Here is a 20,957-nt window from a genome sequence, read left to right as displayed (position 1 = left end):
TGTCATTGGAGCTCATCTCACTAACCTTTAACCTCATATTTCAAAAACTCTAGTGACTCCCTTTTTTTTTAGTCGCTCATAAATCAATAGGGTCTTAATGATGAGTAATGAGTGACCTTTAACCCTGGCGAGTGCACACAGGTGAACCATCCTGTCTCCTGTAGAAAAATATCTCCTCTGAGGACAGTCCGCCTCTCTCCGAGCTAGAAACGGCCCCAAACACCCTCCGCACCCTCACCCATATCAGCCGCTTTACAGCCTCCGTCACCACGCAATGCACTTTACCTTTAAAGCTGAGAATCTGCTTCAGGTAAATATGGAGTAAATGATTGGATTATTGTTCTTTCATTTGGCTGTGTAGTAATGGCTGGATTATAAACATTGCAGAGTATAGATTTCCTGTCAGATCCTATGAATCAGACATCCTTATCTCATTTCCAGACTGCCGCTCCACCCAGCGCTGCCATCTCCCAGCCAGGGAGTCTGGGAGAGCATGGGGAAGCACACACACACACATGCGGACATAAACATGAACAGACAGACAACCAGACACAGTCACACACACACACACACATATACACAAACACACACATATGGGTTAGTGGGAAAGAGAGAGACAGAGAGACTGTTGTCACCCAGAACAGCACAGGCACTCCAAAGTCCATTCGAAGATTTCAAAAACCACTTAGGCCCCCTGTCCATATTTGTTAAGCAAGTAAATCTAAAGGCTACGGCGCACTGAATTCAAAAAGAGAGGAGAGGCAGCGACGTAGAGAGCATGAGAGAGACGGAAAGGGAGAAAGATATCTCCTAAATGGAATTTAGGCGAGGGTGGGATGGAGAGTGGCTGACAGCAGGTGGAGGGAGAGCGGCTTTAGAGCCTCTGATTTAGTTTGAATCGGGCAAGAAAAATGTTTTGGTTTGAATAATGCAGCATTTTTGACCGGGGGTTGGAGATTGATGCCTGATTCATCTGATGCTTGGACATCATATCAGTAGTTGAGTCTGATATGTTTCATGTTTTTCTCTCTCTGCCTGCCTCTCCGCCTCTTCACTGAATTTGGTTTCACTGGATTACCAACACTGTAATTGGGTTAGGGAGCTGTGTGGACCAGTAACCGCCGCACAAGCATGTTTTTGTTAGAATCCATCAAAACTCACCGCAGAACTATACGGAGACAAAAGTCAACAAACCAACACACGCAAAACTGGTATTGCAATAATGTAGGGTACATGGACAGCCCTATTTAAGTAGTTAAATGATTCTAAAGCTAAGAGCAACAAGCAAAAATGGTAATCCACCTGCAAGATTTCATTCTATCTCATGTTAAAAGTGCCATTCCAGTGCGTTCCAGTTTACCATCAAAATACAATAGCAGGCAGGAGAGAACGCAAAATAATATTTGCTCTTACAGGCCACAGTGACGTGGGCCATTATCATCATTTATTTGAAGGTGCAGTCAGAAAACCATAACAAAAACCCAAAGATATCCGGTTTAGAATGATACAAAGCAAAGAAAGGCAGCAAATCCTCACATTTGGGAATCTTCCTCTTAATTAAATGTTTGAAATGTATGATTAACCAATAATCAAATTTTAAAACAGTTGCCAGTTTATATTGAGTTTATCAACTGATTGATCAACTAAGCATTTCAGCTCTACTTTGAACTACATTAAGCAAAAAAATTAAGTTAAGGAACTGAAATAAAGATTCTACAACTTCATAAAACCACTTTTTCATTTATTCGCACTTCCATTTCCTGACAATATCTCAATGACATTACATACTACAGTCCTTCATCTCACGGCTCCAACTTTTAAGAGAGGATTGTTTATGTTAGCCAATAAAAAAAAATGACATGTGATTGTGAATTCATACATTTAGCGATATTTTCCTTCACCATCTGGAGAATCTTTCTGGGGGTAGTTGAGAGCCGCTCACTGGTAGTTAATGCACCTAACACAGGGAACTGAACAGGAACGCTGTTGTCATTCCTTAGCGCTGAAGCGCTGTGCCATTACATTTATAGATTTTCTCTTTGATGGGATAATTTGGTCTTTATATCTCTCACAAATGAAGTGATCCTCAGTGCTCCTTGCGCAGCTCAATGTGCAGGTCCCATTTTCAAATACAGTTAATTGCATTCGAAAAGAATCAATGATACTTTCACGGTGACAATATCATTCTTTTAATGTCACTTAATTTCCTCAGTGAAATGATTACATCAATAGCCTGGAACCCATTTCTATCTTTCAGCATGAATTAATCTATTAAGGACAATAATTACACGTTTGTAATGGATAGGTTTTTGTGCTCAGAAGTAAATGCAGTCGAGTCTCCATTGTGCGCCGGGTTGTTGGCCCTGTCCTGACTGTCATTCATTCAGTTTATGAATTACACTATCACCCTAAAATAAATAAATAAATAAATAAAGGTACCTCTGCTGCAGCTCCTTGCTGGCCTTGTTTTGAGATAGCCCTCCCTCTAGTGGAGATGATAGAGTTGGTTACTGCTGTCAGCTGGCTTCATGCTCTGGGGCCACAGCTGAGGCAGTCAGTCAATGATGGAGAATGTAAAATGGGTGGAGGAAAGCCTTTCATAAGACAGGATAAAACAGAAATTAGACGAACAATTTCAAATCTTTTTGTCACATGTATAATAGGAAAATGGCTCCAGAAGCTGTAGGGTTAGCTGTACTGCTTGTAAATGTGTTGATTATTTATTAATTATGTTTATACATGTTGATGTTTCGGGTTTTTTTTGGTGTTTTTCCATAAACACTGACAGTGGATCCCAAAATAGGACCAGAGAACCACCAGTGCTTATGCAGAGGGGCACTATGGGGGCCAGTAGTGAGTTCCATCTCACGATTATGTCCAACACATGCATTGATTATAGTTAAGCCTTCTTTCACATGGTGGCCTTAACAGGATCTCACCTTGGCTTTAGTGAAATACATACCAAATTACATTGAAAAACATATATATTTAGATACTGTCACCCTTTAAAAAAAAGGGGAAAAAAATCAAATAGAGTTTGTGAACGCCTGGGTTATGTGATACAGCTACTGTGATCTCTGCAACGGACGCCACACTGCTATTATCCTGTAATTTATTCATCAATAGTGGAAACTAATCGACTGCTGTGGTGTTCAACCTTTTCACGTCTGCTGTCCCCTGCCGTTTTCTCAGGTGAAAATCTATCCACCACACTTCTGGGGTGCTGACAGAGAGTCAAAATAAACCATATTAAAGCCTCTGACAAAACTCAACTAACTGCTGCATAGGGAAAGAATAGAAGTAGTCCTGCCTATAATAATAATTCACAAAGCAGTGAAATAAAATAACAACGGTGGGATAATTAAGAGTATGTATTGTGCGGTATTTTACAACATAGAGTCTAAAACAAAAAAAAACTGGGCGTTAAAGTCACATTTCCTCGGTCCCTAAATCCCATTTGACCCCGCTCACTCGGGTCCCTGCTGCCCGGTGGAGGTGTTTGGTTTAGCCACAGGGTGCGCGCCGGAGGAGGAGTTGGTAGTGGGCTGCGGTGTGTGACAGTTAAACGGCGCACTCGGACACGCAGAGCCACATCACCGCCACCACCGCCACTACGACCTGGAGACACCGGTGCGCTGTGCTCAGACGCGGGGGGATGTGACATGACTTGTCCGAGTAAGGTACACTATACATTGATCAACCTGAGGTTAAATAGTCCGTTACACAGTCGGTGGGAACATTGTTTGGTCGTCCTCAGTTTTTTGTGTAGTTTTTTTTTTTTTTTTATCTAGACATTTTTATGTAATTTTTTTAAAAGTGGCTTCGACACACCTGTGGCTACTGTACATTATACAAATGTGCACGCGGTTCTGAGTGAGGCACGAGTGTGCGCGCAGTCCTGCTACACTGCCTTTCCTCTGGGAATAGTGACTGAATTATGTTATCGATTAGAGCATTACTCTATGCATGGACAGGTTAGATATGACGACTTTACGAGGCCTGGCTGTCTGTTTATTTCCAGAGATATTCTGAGGTAGAGTTTTTCTTAAATGCACTAACCACTAAAAAATCAGATTTATTTGCTAATTCTTTGCAAAAGTTCAGTTTTAAGGATGCTCGGTTGTTGAAGTGCCTTTATGCCCTTTTTTTTTTCCAGGCCATATTTGTTTACATCAACAGACTTAATATAACATTGACTTGTCAATTAGAAAATTGATAAAAGCAACATTATAACACCATCAGGATGCTCTATCATGATCTATAAAGTTCAGCAGAAGTGCACGTTTACCTTCAGCACTGTGTAAAATGATTAACTCTTGAGTTCTGCAGTAGAGTATTAAAAAACTAAAAAAAAGGCAATATCATTTCATGGCACTGTCTCACTTGAGGTTACCACACTGCTTAAAGTTACTGTAGTTTAACCCACTGCCAAGTAAACTTTGCTCACTGTTTTCTAATTGCACAACCCATACTGCACATACAGTACATGTAGACAAGCAGACACGCACAGGAGCTGTTAAGAGTAAATAAATGCAGATATGTCTGATGCTACTTAGAAAACAGAAATCCAAGTCATTAAAACAAAAAACCAAAATATCATGTTAGATAATAAACTCGGCCCTGCTCTCGGTTGCTACACTCCAATAACTTTGTCATGCCATGTGTGATTGAGTGTAAGCCAAGTGCAGCTCTATTCTTTATTTCTATCAGATCCCTTCCTGTCAAATCAACTGTCACCTACCGTGATTTTTTTTTTTCATAACAGAGCTGATAAGAAGCAACGATAGCAGCAGCAGGGCTTTCATAGCTCACACTGCGTGACAAAAGTCTGTGCACTGTCAGTCGAAAGCCTTGGGAGGCCAAAAGGAAAATATGCAGAAATGTCATTTATCAAGTGAAGGCGTTTATCAACATGAAAGACAGTACGCGGTCTAGATGGCTGGATAATATTGCAGTCCGTCTTGAGAGAGGAACACCTCTTGATTCTCTGTTGAGTAGCAACTAAGTCTGACGACTTAAATCATGCTGGATCAGCTGTTTGTGCTGCTAGAATTATGCTGTGATTGCTACAGCAATTCAACTCAAAATGGCTGATGTTTTGGTTTTCTTTAAATAAGCTATTGTTCTTCAAATATTTTGTAAAGATTTTTAAATCCCAAATGAGAGAATGGAGTGCCACAACTTGTAAAATAGCAGAATAATTAGAACTCTAATGAATAACGAAGGACAATATACAGTATAGTTTGTTCCCTGTGAAGTGAACAGATTTTTCCTTTCCTCTTATTTCCTACAGTACCTTATTGAAGTATGAAAACTGTGTTTGATAGTGATTTTATTCCTCTTTAAGGAATTAAACTGACAGGTGTTTGACTTGGCATCAATCTTAATTAGATTTTCATTTATTTAGTCATTTGTTTTTGTCACAAAAAGAGAGCAGATGCTGTGTGATCTGTGCCACTGTGAAGGCACTCTTGCTGCACATCAATAGGCCCTGTGATGATCAATAGGGATTGCGTGATGTTTTTGCATTGATTATAGAAATGTGAGCCGATGAATGGAACTGGATTCCTCTCTAAGGGTTATGCTGTTCCTGTTCAGCAGAGAAAAACCCGAGAGCAGCAGAGCGACCTCACGCACCTTTTCGCACGAATCTGCTGGTCGATCTCGACTCCTCCTCACGCACTTATTTTTTACTGAGGAAGCTGAAGACTGTTGTCAGGCACCTTGTGAGGCTTTTGAGAAGTGGACAAGCTGCTGCTTCTTTACTGCTTGACTCAGCCAAGTGTCAGCCATTGTCGGACTGCTCATTTCTCCAATAAGATGCCATGGTAAGCTCTGTTCTTATAAGGTTGGGATACAGTAACATGGAGACCCTCACCGACTGTGAAATGGTATCTACATTCTCGGCATTCTTACTGAGCTTGATCAACAGTGAAACACAGGCGGTTCTAAAACTGGGGTTAGAGAAGACAGAGCCGGATTTTCCGCTGCTTTAGAAGTTGATGGGCTTCCAGAATATGAGTTATGGCTTCGAGATCATCTCTCACAGGTGGTAAAAGGTTCACAATGGTACCTCACATGTAACACCCGCAAATGGAGCTAGCGACGCAGCTCAATAAATACATTTACTGTCCTTAGTGGTTTGAAAGCTATTGCTTTTTGAAAGTGAAGTGCTGCAGATGCACTCGACTGCTTGCTGGAACTTCTATAGTGTGGCTTAGGCTGGTGTCAGATTTTGACTTTATTATGTGTTAACAAAATGTACATGTACAGGCTACATTTTGATATCTTAAAAATGCATCAAGTACATTACTGTAAGTTTTTAAATTGTCATCGTTCTGAAATGTCAGCTGCTTGGGAAAGTTCTCTGTGGTCGTCGTGTGAAGTTGCTTTGCCGTCATTTTTTTTTAAATATAATTGAAATGCATTTTCCTGGAAGCATAAAAACAGTATGAAGAAGCTGAGACAATTTCTTTTGTAAATTCATCAAATGTGAATTACAAAATGTGGACAAAAATATAAAGATACATCAGTATTAAATATAATACATGTTGCATTTTCCACAAGTCAATACAGAAAGAAAGAAATGCATCTTTTTTTTTTAATATACCATAAATTGTAGCTGGCTGAGACAGTCTCCTTACTTCTATTGCTTTATATTTCAGTGTGATTTCACAACTCTTTTTTATTTAATTGAGATAGAAAAACTTTGCATGTGGACTGTTCTGCCAGCTGCATCTCTGTTGTTCATATGATAGGTTGTTTTGTCTATGTGTGTGTGTGTGTGAGCTTATGTGTCTGTGCACATAGAGCGGAGGAGTGTGTGAGTGAGCGTTTGGATCCCTCCTCCGCGGTGCTGCGCCGGCCCCTCTGTCGCTTTAAGTCCTGCCCCTCGGAGCCAGCCAACAGCAGCTGTTCCATATTCATCAAGCCCTTGAGTCTTAAAGAGCCCTATCCCGACCACGGAAAGAGTCATTCCCCCTCGCTCGCGCTCTCGTGCTCTCTCCATCTTAGCGCTCATCCCGCTGCTGCCTGCGCTTCTCTCTCTCTGTCTCACCCCCCTTTACCTCCTCCGTCTATCTGTCCCACCCCCTTTTTCTCTCTCTCTCTCTCTCTCTCTCTCTCTCTCTGACATACACACACTTTCACTTACATACACTCAGACACACTCTCTCTCTCCCACACATATAGACATAAACACACAAACACACATGCTCACCCACACACGCGAGTCCAACATACCTGTGCAGGCTGGGGGGAAGCGGTGCTGGAGGGGGCTTTTCGGCAGCGGTGTGTCTCTGAGGGTGCTGTGCCATCATTCGGGGGAAGAAGCGGCTCTCAATTGTTCTCTCTTTCCTCTTCCTCTCATTCCTGGAATGCTAAAACTGGACTGATGGACATTTCAGAACTTTGTCTTCCAGACCCTCTCAGCTATCATAACCAGTAGGTGCACCTTTTTTTCCCCTTTCTTTCCTCCTTCACTTTAACTTTTAACCCCTCTGTTGTGATGCACTTTTATTTCTTCTCTGTCATTCTTTCATTCCTTTTTTTTTTTTTTTTTTTTTAGCTTTATCTGCTTTTTTTTAATTTAATGTGCCTGCTCTAGTTTTGTTTCCTGAACCCAACTAGTGCGGGCGCAGAACTTTTTCTTGCTAAAGCAGTCATGTACTTTTCCTGGCTTCTCTATTCATCTACCCTCTAAAAAACATACTCACACTCTAAAAGATGCACTTTCTCTTGTTCATTGTTTTAAGGGCTCTTAAATCATGTAAGACTTGACAGTATAGAGCAACAGGGCAGGTGCAACCGTGTATGTGTGTGCATATGTGTGTAGATTTAATGTGTGAGCGCATCATGTGGAGAGAAAGACTGGCATCTTTTTAAATTTCATTCAGAGCACGGCTGATTGATTTAGCTTGCACCTCTGCAAACTGTGTATTTGTTTCCTAAAGAATTTGGGCTACCTGTCCAGTTGGGTTAGGAGGTTGTTTGCTGATGGCTTTGTTCTTAGATTCGGCCGCACAGGGAGAATATATATATATATTTTTTTAAGGAGATTAACGTGCACCCGTGGAATTGGAGAGGATAAATTACACAGTGTAATATTTGTAGCCAGGAAAGACGAATGAAAGGACCTTGTAACCTCAGCGAGCTGTCGAGTCTGTCCCAGCCAGCGGCACACGAGGCAGGCTGCTGTCTGAACAGCTCCTGACTGCTGGGACAGTTTGAGCTTCCACCACCTACCACACTTTAACTTTGTAAAAACATCCATAGCTTGAATTTGATACAAAAAAACTTTAGTTGTTAAAAAAAAAAAAAAATGTACATATATTTTTTTTGTTGTCAAATATTATTTTATTTCATTCAAAATATCCCTGTTAATGTTAACTTTGGGCTTATGTAAGGATATTTTTAATTTGTGGATTAAATATGTTTTTATATCAGTCTTGATTTTATTATATAAAATGTTCAATTTAGAAAGAAATATTGATAAAGTAGTATATATGCAAAAGTAGGGATTTGTGGAGACCAATCAGTGTTTAAAGACATTTCAATTACCTCACAGTTGCCTGATAAGTAATTTACACATTTAGATCATTTTAATTTTATTCTGTCTCTTGTAAAATGTTTGAAACATTCCAGTTAAAATTTGTATCATCTTGTAACTGAGCTTTTCCTGTACTGAACATAATTTAATGAGAATTGAGGAGTTTAGTTTTGTTTTAATTCATTAGTTTTTAAAGCAGTATTCTACATGCAGTGAAAATACGTAACAGATGATAATTTAGTGTACAGTTAGTAAGCTAAATGTAGTTAGTGTGTATTGCTTTACTTGACCCATTTGGTCACGAATATTCTTTACTTTGGGCTTTAATCACTGAAAAATGTAAAAGTAATTCTAGAGAACATATTACTATCTTAAACAGATATTCAATTATCTTCTTGTTCTTTTTGTTTTTCCTGTAATGGATTAAAAAAGTTCACTTCTTTCTCTGATACACATGAATACAAATTACACAAACAGCAGTAAAAGTGTGGGTATTTCTGTAACACATCATGTATTATTTGTTCATGTGTATTTATATTTGTAATTGTAGTATTCCCTGCAAGTATTACTTTCAAAACTACTTTCATTAGTATTTATTTTTTTAAGCAGATCTTTACACAAACTTCACATTTATGTATATTTATAATTTTGATATATGATTATTCTTAAATCTAAAGACAAATTATTTTCCCTACAAATGCAATTTCCAAATAATTTCGGATCATGTTCATTTTAACACGGAGTAACATTATTAAACATGAAAACATTTTCAGTTATGTTGGAAATCATTTGTTGAAAATGTTTTCAGTTTCAGTTGACTGTATTTGACTTTGTCTCCTTTCAGGTAATCCAAAGAAATTCATTAATGTATTTTAGATCTTACTTCCACTCTCAAATATTATAGTTAATTTATCAAATGTAAAATATTAGGTTCCTAAATTTGCACATGAACAATATGTTTCAGTAATATATTGCAGTTAATGTTCATCTTTGTTCATTTGTTTTAGTTTTTTTCCCAAAACATTACAGTTGCATATTGATATATATATTATTAGAGCTTTAGTGATGGTGTTCAATGATTTGGAATGTGTATATGATTAAAAAATATATACTGATTAATATTTAATGGCACTCCACACAAGAAAGCAGTTGCATTTCTGTGTCCCATGATCAATATACTATTTGATTAATATTGTACATGGAACATTTAAAATAAGAGTGAAAAGAGCATCTGCTCTTTTTAAAAACCGAGTTGTGAACAGGTGTTTGATTTATAAAACACTCTGGTAACTTACTATAGATGTGTTAAGAAATTATAATAATTTACATTTTACATTTTAACTCCTAAGCTAAAAATGTGTCACAGTAACTCATGTAGAAATGTTGATAGTAAATTATCATTTTCCTGATTCCATGCCTTCCTACCAACAGTTAGTTATTTGTGGGATCTCTCTAGCATTGGCCTGAGTGTGCTGTTCATTTTGGGTCAGCAGTGGCTCTCCTCTGCTAATTGTACAGCGGTATTTGCAGCCCCTCACTGTGGGCTGGATGTGGCCGTGATGCTTGGTTGAGAGGATTAGTGGGACATACGTGCTCCATGTAATTAGCACAGCACTGTTGTGGAATCACTGTGGTATACTCTCTATAGATCTACCCGAGGGCATCACCACTGCCTGGGAATCACATGGAAACCGGAGTTTTGCCTTCAGAATAGAGAGACATGCACCTCTGTAAGCGCATGCAAGTTTTCACTGAGTATTCTGGATTTTACTGAAAGTTTAATTCTATACGTAGTCTCACAAAATGTGTTTCTTACATTGCCGTTGGTATGAAGCCTGTTACACTCCGCCTGTTATTTACTTTTGCTTGACACGTTCGAGTCTGAATGTCTCCTGGCTCAGAGGCAGGGAGACGAGCTGCTTACTGTTGGAGTCTGACAGGCTTATTGTTGATCTTGTATTGCAGTGGCAGTTCGCGCCACTCAGAAGTCAGCCAATGCCGAGGATTGTCAGTTTGAGTTCCTCTGTGCTTGCTAGAAATCACACATGGTCTGAGCGGCGGTGAATTGAGATGTGACATCTTTCTGCTTCTAAATGTTCCATCAACACCCTCGCTTTCCTTAAGTCCTGGCAGAGCCACTGCTATAAACTAACCAGGCTATCCAATTTCCCTTCTTGAAATAAGAGCTTTTTAATGCATTTTTTTGGGGAAAACAGAGAGAAGTTAGCACACCATGATGAATTAGATTTCAATTCATTTGACTTCATTCCCAGCTTGCTGCATTAAGAGCCTGCAAACACCCATCTCTAGCAGTCTTTCTGCTTGATTCTTATTAGGTTTCAGAAAACAAGGCGAGGGAATTGCATTAGTGTATCTTAAGTTAAAAGCTCTTTGCTCTTTGACCAAGTGTTTCATTGTTATTGGGTTAATCAGATTTTTGCTGTCTTCATGGAGATGCTATCGCAGGCTAGAGGCAGTGGTGGGTAACCAAAGCAGCCGTGCACAGACACTATCCAGATGGGATCAGCTTACGGTAATTTGGTTTCAGAATACATTACCAGAAGAGGCTCCTGGCCGAGAGCGGCCACCCCGCTACGAGCCAGGAGCTGGTGGCCTCTGTAGCTGCAGTGTCCAGCCCCACGGTCCACCTGTCCCCATCCCACCCTCCTCATCTCCCAGAGCCTTTAAGGGGGTGTTGGGATGTGTGCCTTTTTTTTTTTTTAAAGTAAACCCTAATGTTTTAAAATTCAGTCTGTCACCCAATTCTAAATACTTCTTCCTTGTACCAACAGGGCTTTGTTGTCCAATTCATTAGAGAGATTCCTGAGTCCACTGGCCACGCTGGAGCCCTCTCATTTCTGGTATCTAGTATCATTACTTTCACTGTAAATATGTCACTCAGCTCAGGCTGAGTGGGGGTGGGGGGTGGGGAGGGTGGAGCATGTTGTCCCTCTCCAGGCCAAATGGGGATGCAGAGTATATTGACACTCTCTGGATGTTCACTGTTTTGTAGCTTCAGATGCATTCGGGTTCATGCTTGTTAGTGCTTAGACTGGCTTTAAAGGAGATGTTAATCAAACTCACTTATTTATTTGTAGTAGTGTTACCCCACCTTTGGGTGATCTAGTCCGTGGGTCATTAATTAGGAGACTAGGAGTAAGAAAAGCATGCATGCAATATCCAGACTTGTTCTGTTCTGAAATATTATGACCTGTTCTATCTAATATTGTGCACAAAACTCTTTGTAAAAAAAATGTCGTATTGCAAGTTAACTTTTTCTTTCAACAAACATACATCATTTTTAATATAACTGGTAAATTTAGGATGTTACTGTTATTATAACATGCTGTCTCTTGAGACCCCATCTGATGTTGGGCCTTTACACCTCTCAGTGATTAGCTACCAGGCCTCTTTGGCTATTTCACAACATCCACCCGCACAGAAACCACCAGCCGTCACCGCACGCGTCCCTCCAGATTTCTCATCCATTGTAACCTTGGACACCTCCACCGCAGTGTGAGAATCTGTTTAAAAATAACTAGGTCCATTAGTCTAGAAGGATAATGCTAGCCTACGTGGGCTCTCATGCCCTTGTGGCAGCAGAGTGCTATCACTGACACGGTGCGTCAGCACTTCTTCCTGTTGCTCCAACATTGAAGGGCTCCTCTTCATTTACACACACACATGCATGTATGCGCACAGCACACACACACACACACACACCATCTAGAACACTGAAGTTTAGAAGAGTCTAGAAATAAACTTGAAAAAAAACCTTAAGGGAAGTTTCCTGTTTGCCAAGTCTGCTTGTTTCCTATAGTTCTCTCCATTAGAATGATAGATATGAATGCTCACTACAATGCTGCTACTGTTCAACCACTCTGTCCTAAATGTAGTATATGGGAAACTTGTAGGTCCACTAATTCACATTTGTAAGAAAATGTGATGTAAGGTGGGTAACTATATGGGTGTTTATCAGTGAAGGCTATTGGTATTGAACGGCCAGTTGTTTGAAGGTTATGTTTCGGAGCAGTAATTGAAATGCAAAATAACATTAGGATCGATGGTTAGCTTTGTTTATTTATGAAATCAATATTGAAACCGTCCGTCACGGTAGCCGCTCTGATTCCCACTGACAGCTTCACCAAGTCTCCTCTGCATGGCCAGAGTGAGCCTTGCACCCATTACAGCTTTTAGACCGAGCACTTTTTTTTGCTCACCACTCTTTGGACAGCTGTGATTAAATGTTTCAAGCTCACATTTGAACACACACAGTCTGTAGTTTTGAAGGAAAACTGTGCAGCATGGCATCATCAACTGTACAAAACTGTTACATTTAAAGGACTGGTGCAGTGTGCACACTTATCGTAGCTATGTTATGGGTCTGTCTAGATAGAGAGAGAGAGTGAGTGTGAGAGAGAGAGAGAGAGAGACAGTACGACTATCACTCATCCCTGATTTGCCCAAGGGAAGTAGATGTGACCAATAACCAGCCATTAACATGGCAGTGTTTAAAAAGCCAGCCACTATAGGCCTAGTTTCTCTGTGCTGAACAGGAATTTCTATTGACGTATCTGGTTCTCTTGACCCGTGTCAAATGTGCATTGCTCATATAACAGAAATAAGAAAAACCCTTTGTTTGAATTTTACAATCCTCTTCCTAAAATCAGAATTGAATGGTCTTCGAAAACTAAACATAATTGATACATATTTTATTTAACATTAACTCATGTGTATTCTTACTTTATACTGTCATTTTAACCTTTTTTGAAAGATGACCTTTATTTGTATTATTTGTTAAAACTGATGGTGCTTCCATCTCAGATTAAATCAGATTATCAAGCTAGGTTCTGACTCTCCATAAACATTATTCATTACAGGTTAACTTTGTTTGTCTCATGTCTCATAAAACCTCTTGTTTACAACTTCACAACAGAATCATCTGATAACTGACAGATTTGTTAGTGTAGAAGAGTGTGTGTGTGTGTGTGTGTGTGTGTGTGTGTGTGTGTGTGTGTGTGTGTGTGTGTGTGTGTGTGTGTGTGTGTGTGTGTGTGTGTGTGTTCCTGCTTGCTCGACTGTCTTCAAATTATACAACTATGTGCTTGTGTGTGTATTTTCCTGTTGGTCACAATACACATTCACATTAAAATGCCTCCTTATGAGAGTGCAATCGAATGGTCACATTGAGTGTCTGGTTGTTGAACCTGCAACTTGGAGAGTCGCTCCCTCCCAGTTCATCCGCTGACACCAGACGTGGTGATCGCTGAAATGTATGTTTAGATTGCCCCCTGAAGGAGACACATTAATTCAGGAAATATCCCCAAAGTTTAATTATTCCTGAATGGTGTGGTGGTGGACACTACCGTATAAATCAGTTAGGCCCACCCGTCTTTTTATTACCAGCACTATTTATGGGGAATGTGTGGCAGCTGGTAGAGATGAGCCTGTAAAAAAAAAAAAAAAGCCAGAGGCTATAGCTATGACTATGTCTGCTGCTGTGGCAGCCAGTCATAGCAAGACGGTTTTGAGCAGCATCAATTCATTTTGGAACTGTTTGAATTGTGTGCTGCAATTTAAATCAGAGAAATCAAGTTCAATTTGATGATCATGTTGTATTATGTACGTTATTTTAATCTTACCTATGTGCCGTGATGACACACCGACTGTGAACAAACATTTACACATTTGATTGTGTTTAAATTATCCTGGACGCCTGATAAACCTGCTAATTTTGTCCTGTTAATTTTCCCTTGTATATTTTTTATGTATGTGTGTGTGTGCGTGTGTCTTAGTCTGTTTGTATTTGTCTCTTCTTCTTATGAAGAGGACAATTTATGATGGAGGCCGGATGGGCTCTTTGTTTTAAGCAGGTAGAGTTCTCCCCTAAACAAGGACGGCCTATCAGAGGAAGATTAATGAAGTAATTTCATGCATGGCTCTATGCCTCCGTCCTCCTGTACGCACAGCCACTGTGTCTAAACCTGTGATTTACACTGGACTGTGTTAAATAGCCTTAACCCTTTATAATAATATTTCTCTCTGTTTGTGACTGACACAAACACACACACACACACACACACACACACACACACACACACACACACACACACACACACACACACACACACACACACACACACACACACACACACACACACACACACACAAACACACACACACAAACAAAAAACATGCAGCACAAGTCTGTAATATCCTTCGCCCCTCTGATAAAATTGGATTGGATCTTTTGCTCAAGTTTCCATCATTCATATTTTATAATCCCCCTCTCTTTATTTTACATAAGGAACCCTACTGAGAGTGTGTGAGAGGTGTGCTGTGGTTGATATCTGCTGGCTTTCCACATAATTTATGGCAGTTAAACAAAACCTAGCGTTAAAAGGCCTTTGTAGTATGAAACAGAATTTTTTCAGATATAGTCTTACATTAGCCTGGACATGTCAGTGATTCAGGAGAATATTATCAAATCCTGTTTTTCTTTTACTTTTGTGTTGACATTTGGGTCTTATTGAATCTCTTTCCACTGACTTTATTGATTCATTAAATTACCATATTACACATTTAAATTCTAGGAAAATCACAGTGGCAAAGGTAACTGATGATATATTTTGTCATGAAGTGCTGATAATATGATTTAGGCTTCATGATGCAGGAGATTTTGGGCGAACAATTAAATTAACGATACATCACTGCATCTGTCACTGAAGAGAAAACCATACCATTCCTCTAGAATGTCTGAACAATTTTTCAAAAAGGAGGAAATCAAACATATACTGTAGTGTATTTATTTTTATGTATAAGAGGACTATAGCCTAACAACAGAACTGTGTCTTTTTAGTAATATGTTCCATCATTCAAATGTTAAACAGAGGTAATGTGATAAAGAACTGCCATAAAGCGTAACAGTTTATAGTTAAAACATATGTTGTAAAGGAAGTCTCCACCAACTGTATGCCTCAGTATTGCAAAGGAGTGTATTGTGATATTGGCCTCAGTGTATCAGTAACATATTACACAATGCCATTTAATATATGGCATTGTGCTTATGCCAAGTCATTTAATATACAAAACGCTGATAACTAGAAACTGTTTTTAAGGAAGATTTTTTGCCAGTAGTGGACTATAATTACTTTTTGTAGATATCACTAGCCATTGTAAATGTATGTTGTTAAATTATACCATGGCCATGCCTCATAATGGATGTAATGGAAACTAATCTTTTCTAATGAAAAAGCAGAATTAAAAATTTGATCCCAAATGTACGGCTCGGCAGACTAGACTTATCACGGAACTTCTTTTTTTATTTTTTATTTTACATACAGTATGATGAGCTGTTCAATTCTGCAGGGAGCTTCCCCACTGGGTCTGCATAGAAGACGGTTAACTCTTTGCTCTCCACAGTGGGCTCACATCCCCCAACGACAGTAGCTCTGTCATTAGCCATTTGCCTCTCTCAACATCCTGAACTCAGCCCCCTTATTAGAACCAGATCTGCCCAGTGCGGCCCAGACAGTTTACGTCAGACAAACAGCAGCGCCTGTATCACAAGAGGCCCTCTCTTTCCTGCCAGCAGCATCTCTAGAAACAGGAAGGAGCAAGAGGGGGGGATCAATAGATGTGATCTGCTTCTTGGCCAGCGCTATCTCGTGGTGCCGCTGGAGCATGGGGCTCATGTTGTCGTAGTGGAGTGAGCTCATAGCTTTATAAAGACTACAGTGACATCGCTGTGGAGCAGCTAAATATAATCCTCTGCTCGAGACTGAAAAACTTAATTGCCCCGGCCACAGAGCAGCATGGTCCCCCCCCCCAGTGGTAACCGTGCACGAGCCCCCAGCCTACGGACTATTGATCCGGGGCCCTCGCTCACCATTGGTAGCATAAACACTGCTCTCTCTTCATCTCTTCTCTCTCTTCCCCTCACGTATCGCTTACTTTCTCTTTTCCTGTTTTTTTTTTGTCTCCTCGACTTCCCTTTTGTTTGCCTCCATAGATCTGCACATCATAAATCTCTGTCAGCTTCTCCTGAGTGTCTGGCGTATCCGTTAATAAAGAGACCCCTCCCCTCCCTTCAGGTCCCCCCTCGCTGCCAGAGCAGGACTAATGAATGAGAAACTCCAAAAATTAGGGGCCTCTCCCTCATAGATTAGAATGGGTCCCTATAGAGTGTCGGGCTTGCCTCCAACCAAAGCACAGCCATCTCCCCCCCCTCCCATATTTCCATCTTTCATATTACACAAACACACCCTGAGACCTAAGAGCACATAAGCCCATACATCGTTGGTACAGACACACATGCACATCACCCCAAGAGTCCTTTGGTGACCTATTCCCCCGATGGTCATTAACCTGGAACCAGTTAGGCAGAGAGGCGTCCTCCATATTTGAACTCAGTGTTTTGGAATCTCAATTCCCTTCGTTTCTCCCAAGGGCCACCCAAACCCTTCCCTAAGGCCCCAGTCCTTTGTAATTTCTATTTTGCTCTGTAAGAACACACTGAGCACCCTTGGTGGCATGCACACTCCTCCATGTATTTCTGTGACATTAGTCAGGCTGTGCAGAATTTCAGCATGGTGTCCGCTCTCCCAAAAATGAATCCCTGGCTGTGTGTTGGAGCAGTAAAAGGTGGCGGTGGCCCCTGGAGGAGAGGTCAGCGTGGCAGCTGCCGGTGGGTTCTTGCTGTGGTGGGGAGGCTGAGCCCGGCCGTGAGGAGGTCTGTCAGGAGCTAATTGAGTTCGTCCTACCAGCGCTGACTCTGGGGCCAGTGGCTTATCAGGCCACATCGCCTGGGGCCCTCCAGACAGATCTGCCCCTACTGGGGCATCTGATATCACCATCGCCCTGCCTGCAGATGTCAACCCCCACCTCCAACCACCCACCCCTTCCCCTCCACTTACCCAGTTTGATCAGGTAGCAAGGATGTGACACCTCGGGATGAGGTTAGCAAATGTTATAAAATTGTGTTTTCGGCATCTGGTGGCCTTGAGAGTGAAAAGGACGTCGGGAATATACTCACTGTTTGAGTTGAGCCTCGAGCACGGGTTTGTACCGTGCTTGTGATTTAGACATGAAACAAGGAGTGAGCTGTAGTTACCCAGAAAACAGTGGAGGATGTCGGTATCCTCCTGAAGTGAGCGGGAAGCTCTCAGCAGGAACACTTACAAATTGGCTCAATTAGATCCTGAACGTTCTGCGTTCTTGCGACGGTGTCGTCCAACGTTAAGGGTTTTCGCTTGCAGGCGAGGAAAGTGTCGAGACACGAGAAAACGAGTGCTCCTGGCTTCTCCTCTCGGAAGTCGAGGAACAGAGAGTGTGAGACGAGCTGCCAGATCATTAGGCCAGCTAATCCTGGTCACAGCAGCACTAGTGGAATGATATTAGGGATCTGAAATGCTGTTAGGAGGGCCAGGTGGAATCAGATTAAAACCAAACTGCGCAGTGTGCGTTTGCGGGCCCATAACCCACTACTCAGCATGAATTTTGATCAGTACAAAGGGAACAAAAGGAGGAGGACCAGAGAGAGGAAAAAGAGAGAGGCAGAGAAACTGTATCTTGGACGAGCACTGCTCCTTTGGGCAGCCAGGCAGCAGAATTTGAAATGCTCTTACGTCGAGGAAGGAAGTAAGACAGAACTATAGATTTTACAGCATCAAGTCGCAGTTAGTCCAGCAGACCCTTTCCTGTCTGATCTGTCTGTGTAGCACACAAGCTAATTAGCACCTGCCCCACATATTGAATTATTTATTAAAACTATTGCTGCTGTCAAACTATTTAATGCTCATAATTCATTTTCCCATACAATGGTATTTATAGATTTAAATTGGACCTGTCCCATTAGAGATTACGAATATTTATAGAAATATTTTAGACTATTTGATTAATACGCCAGGTTCAAGTGGTTAGTATTCCCTCAGTATCATTAATCAATATATGCAGGCTTGTTAAAAACATAAGCATAGCAGTGGTATAATGTGTCATAGCAGAATGAGTTAAGGGGATTCTAGCCAGCACATTTATTATAAATGACCACATTGAGCTGGAGGGGAAACAGTTAAGACACTTATGCAATTATGCTAAGTGTCACCCTGAAGATGGCCTTTGAACCGGGGTTAAGCTTACTCTGAATTTGTGAAATAAAAGCTAAATGGAGCCATCTTGTGCTCCTGCGTTTTAATATATAGCCTTTAATAAGCCAAGTGCAGGTGCCCTAGCGCACAGGTGCACATATCCATCTGAAACATAGAACATAAAGCAGATGAACACAGAGCCGTGCATTAATTTATGGTGATGCAATCTGCATTCATTATCAAGAGCGGCAAGTTCTATTTTAGAGAGGCATGGAATGGATTCACTTTTTCAAATTCTGTCGGCAAGGACATTTAAGAGTACAAGTGGATCATTTTTAACAGCAAATCTGAATAACTGCCCCTGTTGCTACCAGTAGTATTAGATGCATTTTTGCATTGTTTAAATTGAGAGTACCTGAAAGAAAAACTATGAATTGGAAAGCATGTTCTCTAGCACAATGGTAGTTGTGTATCAGTTTTATATAGTGAAGGCTTTATATTGCAAGAAGAATTCCAGGAGTGCACAGGCAAAGGGCTTATTCCACAAGGTCAACGGTTTTAACAGGGGGCATTTTTTTATTATTTATTTTAGCAGTTAACCTTTTTGTGAATTTCCAGAAGTGGTAGGCACCTGGAGCTCCGATGAATATACATGACAGCGGGGAGGGAAACCTGGGAATGAGATTTAATTTGACACGCTGACCCCCATCTCCACGGGCCCAGGAAGCCAGGGTGAGAGAATAAGGTTGACCCACTGACCCCTGGGCCTGAACCCCTCCGTCACCCACCCTCACAATTAAATCAGCCTCAGAGAGCAAGAGGCAGTCCGGCCGACCGAAGGGGACACGGTGGAGGCCGCTCGTTTCCTGTTTCCTCTCAAGCACTCGAGACAGACAGCTATCGTCCAATCAGGCAGATAGAGCCCCGATAGGGAACATCCCCCTCTCCCCGTGCTGATGGTAAACAGACATGTCAAATATGTAAACATTACCATTAGTTGGCAATATGCTAATGGCACTAATGTGCTAAGGCACAACTTCGGGCTGTCGAGCTGCCACTCAATAGGAGCCCCTGTGTCTGAATTTGCATAAGCCATGCAAGTCTCAATTTTGTTAATGCAGGCAAGTGCAGGTGACCTTTCACCCCTTCCGTGGTACCTAACGCAAAGGGGTGTGTGTGTATGTAAGTGTGTGACCTAGCCTTGACCCTAAGGGGTCACTATGTCTACACGGCATCCCCAATACATTGAGTTATCCATCTCCTCCACCAGTCCACCCCTTTAGTTCACTCCATTTGTGAACGAAAGAAATGAGTTGAACATGTCCGGGCTAAGTTTTTTCCCCCATTGTTCTCCCAATGCAATTTCAAGTTAAAGGTTAGAGAGCGAGACTGAAATAGATTTATATGGGCAAAGAAGGCATCAGAGTGCATTCTGTGGCCACAGCCAAAAGGCTGCACTTTAGTCTGCACACGTTACGGCATCATATTCCATGTACTCCAAAATACAGTTATTAGGCAGACAGTGAAAAAGTCAATATCTTGCCATCATGTTTCCTTTTGGTTGACTGCTGACTCAAGGAGACAAGCCAAGGTCCACTCTGCTCTCTAAACTATGGAGATGCCCCAGACTGGATGTGCTTTGTGTGTGTGTGTGTGTGTGTGTGTGTGTGTGTGTGTGTGTGTGTGTGTGTGTGTGTGTGTGTGTGTGTGTGTGCGAACACTTGCATGTTAAGTTATTTGAGTGCTCTCTTTCTATCCCTCCCTCTTCCTCTCTTTCACTTTCCTTTCTTTCTTTCTGTCTGTGTGTTGGTATTGTGCGTGTTGCACACTAAAGCGCTTTTCCGGCTGCCGTGGTGTGTGGCTAATGAAGCACTTAGGATCCTACCTCTGGTTCACTGGTTGTTAGGGGAGGTTAGGACACATAGTGGTATAGAGGAAATAACATTGGAAAGACTTAAAAATCATGTGACCATAGTTGGAATAGTAATTTAAATTTGATTTGGCAAATACAATAGATAACGACTGTTTGAGCACATGAAACCCACTGAATGTGCCACCCATCTTTTCCTAAATGAAGTACTTTCATGTTTATGTATAAATAAATAAAATTATATTAAAAGCATTAGAAAGATTGAAGCATGAAAGCAATCCTATATGTTGTTCTACTGGGACTGATTTGTTAAATATATGCTGTATAAATCATTAACTGTACCATCATGTCTACTGAAAGGAAAAGAGCTTTTGTGTTGTAATTGTCGTGAAAAGCCACAAAATCATTACATTTTGTACTTCATTTCAATCAACTGTTTAGCTTTTTAGACATT

The sequence above is a fragment of the Anoplopoma fimbria genome, chromosome 15 (assembly GCF_027596085.1).
Source record: "Anoplopoma fimbria isolate UVic2021 breed Golden Eagle Sablefish chromosome 15, Afim_UVic_2022, whole genome shotgun sequence".
Classification (NCBI taxonomy): domain Eukaryota; kingdom Metazoa; phylum Chordata; class Actinopteri; order Perciformes; family Anoplopomatidae; genus Anoplopoma; species Anoplopoma fimbria.
The sequence above is the reverse complement of the archived record's forward strand: the minus strand, read 5'-3'. Positions refer to the sequence as shown.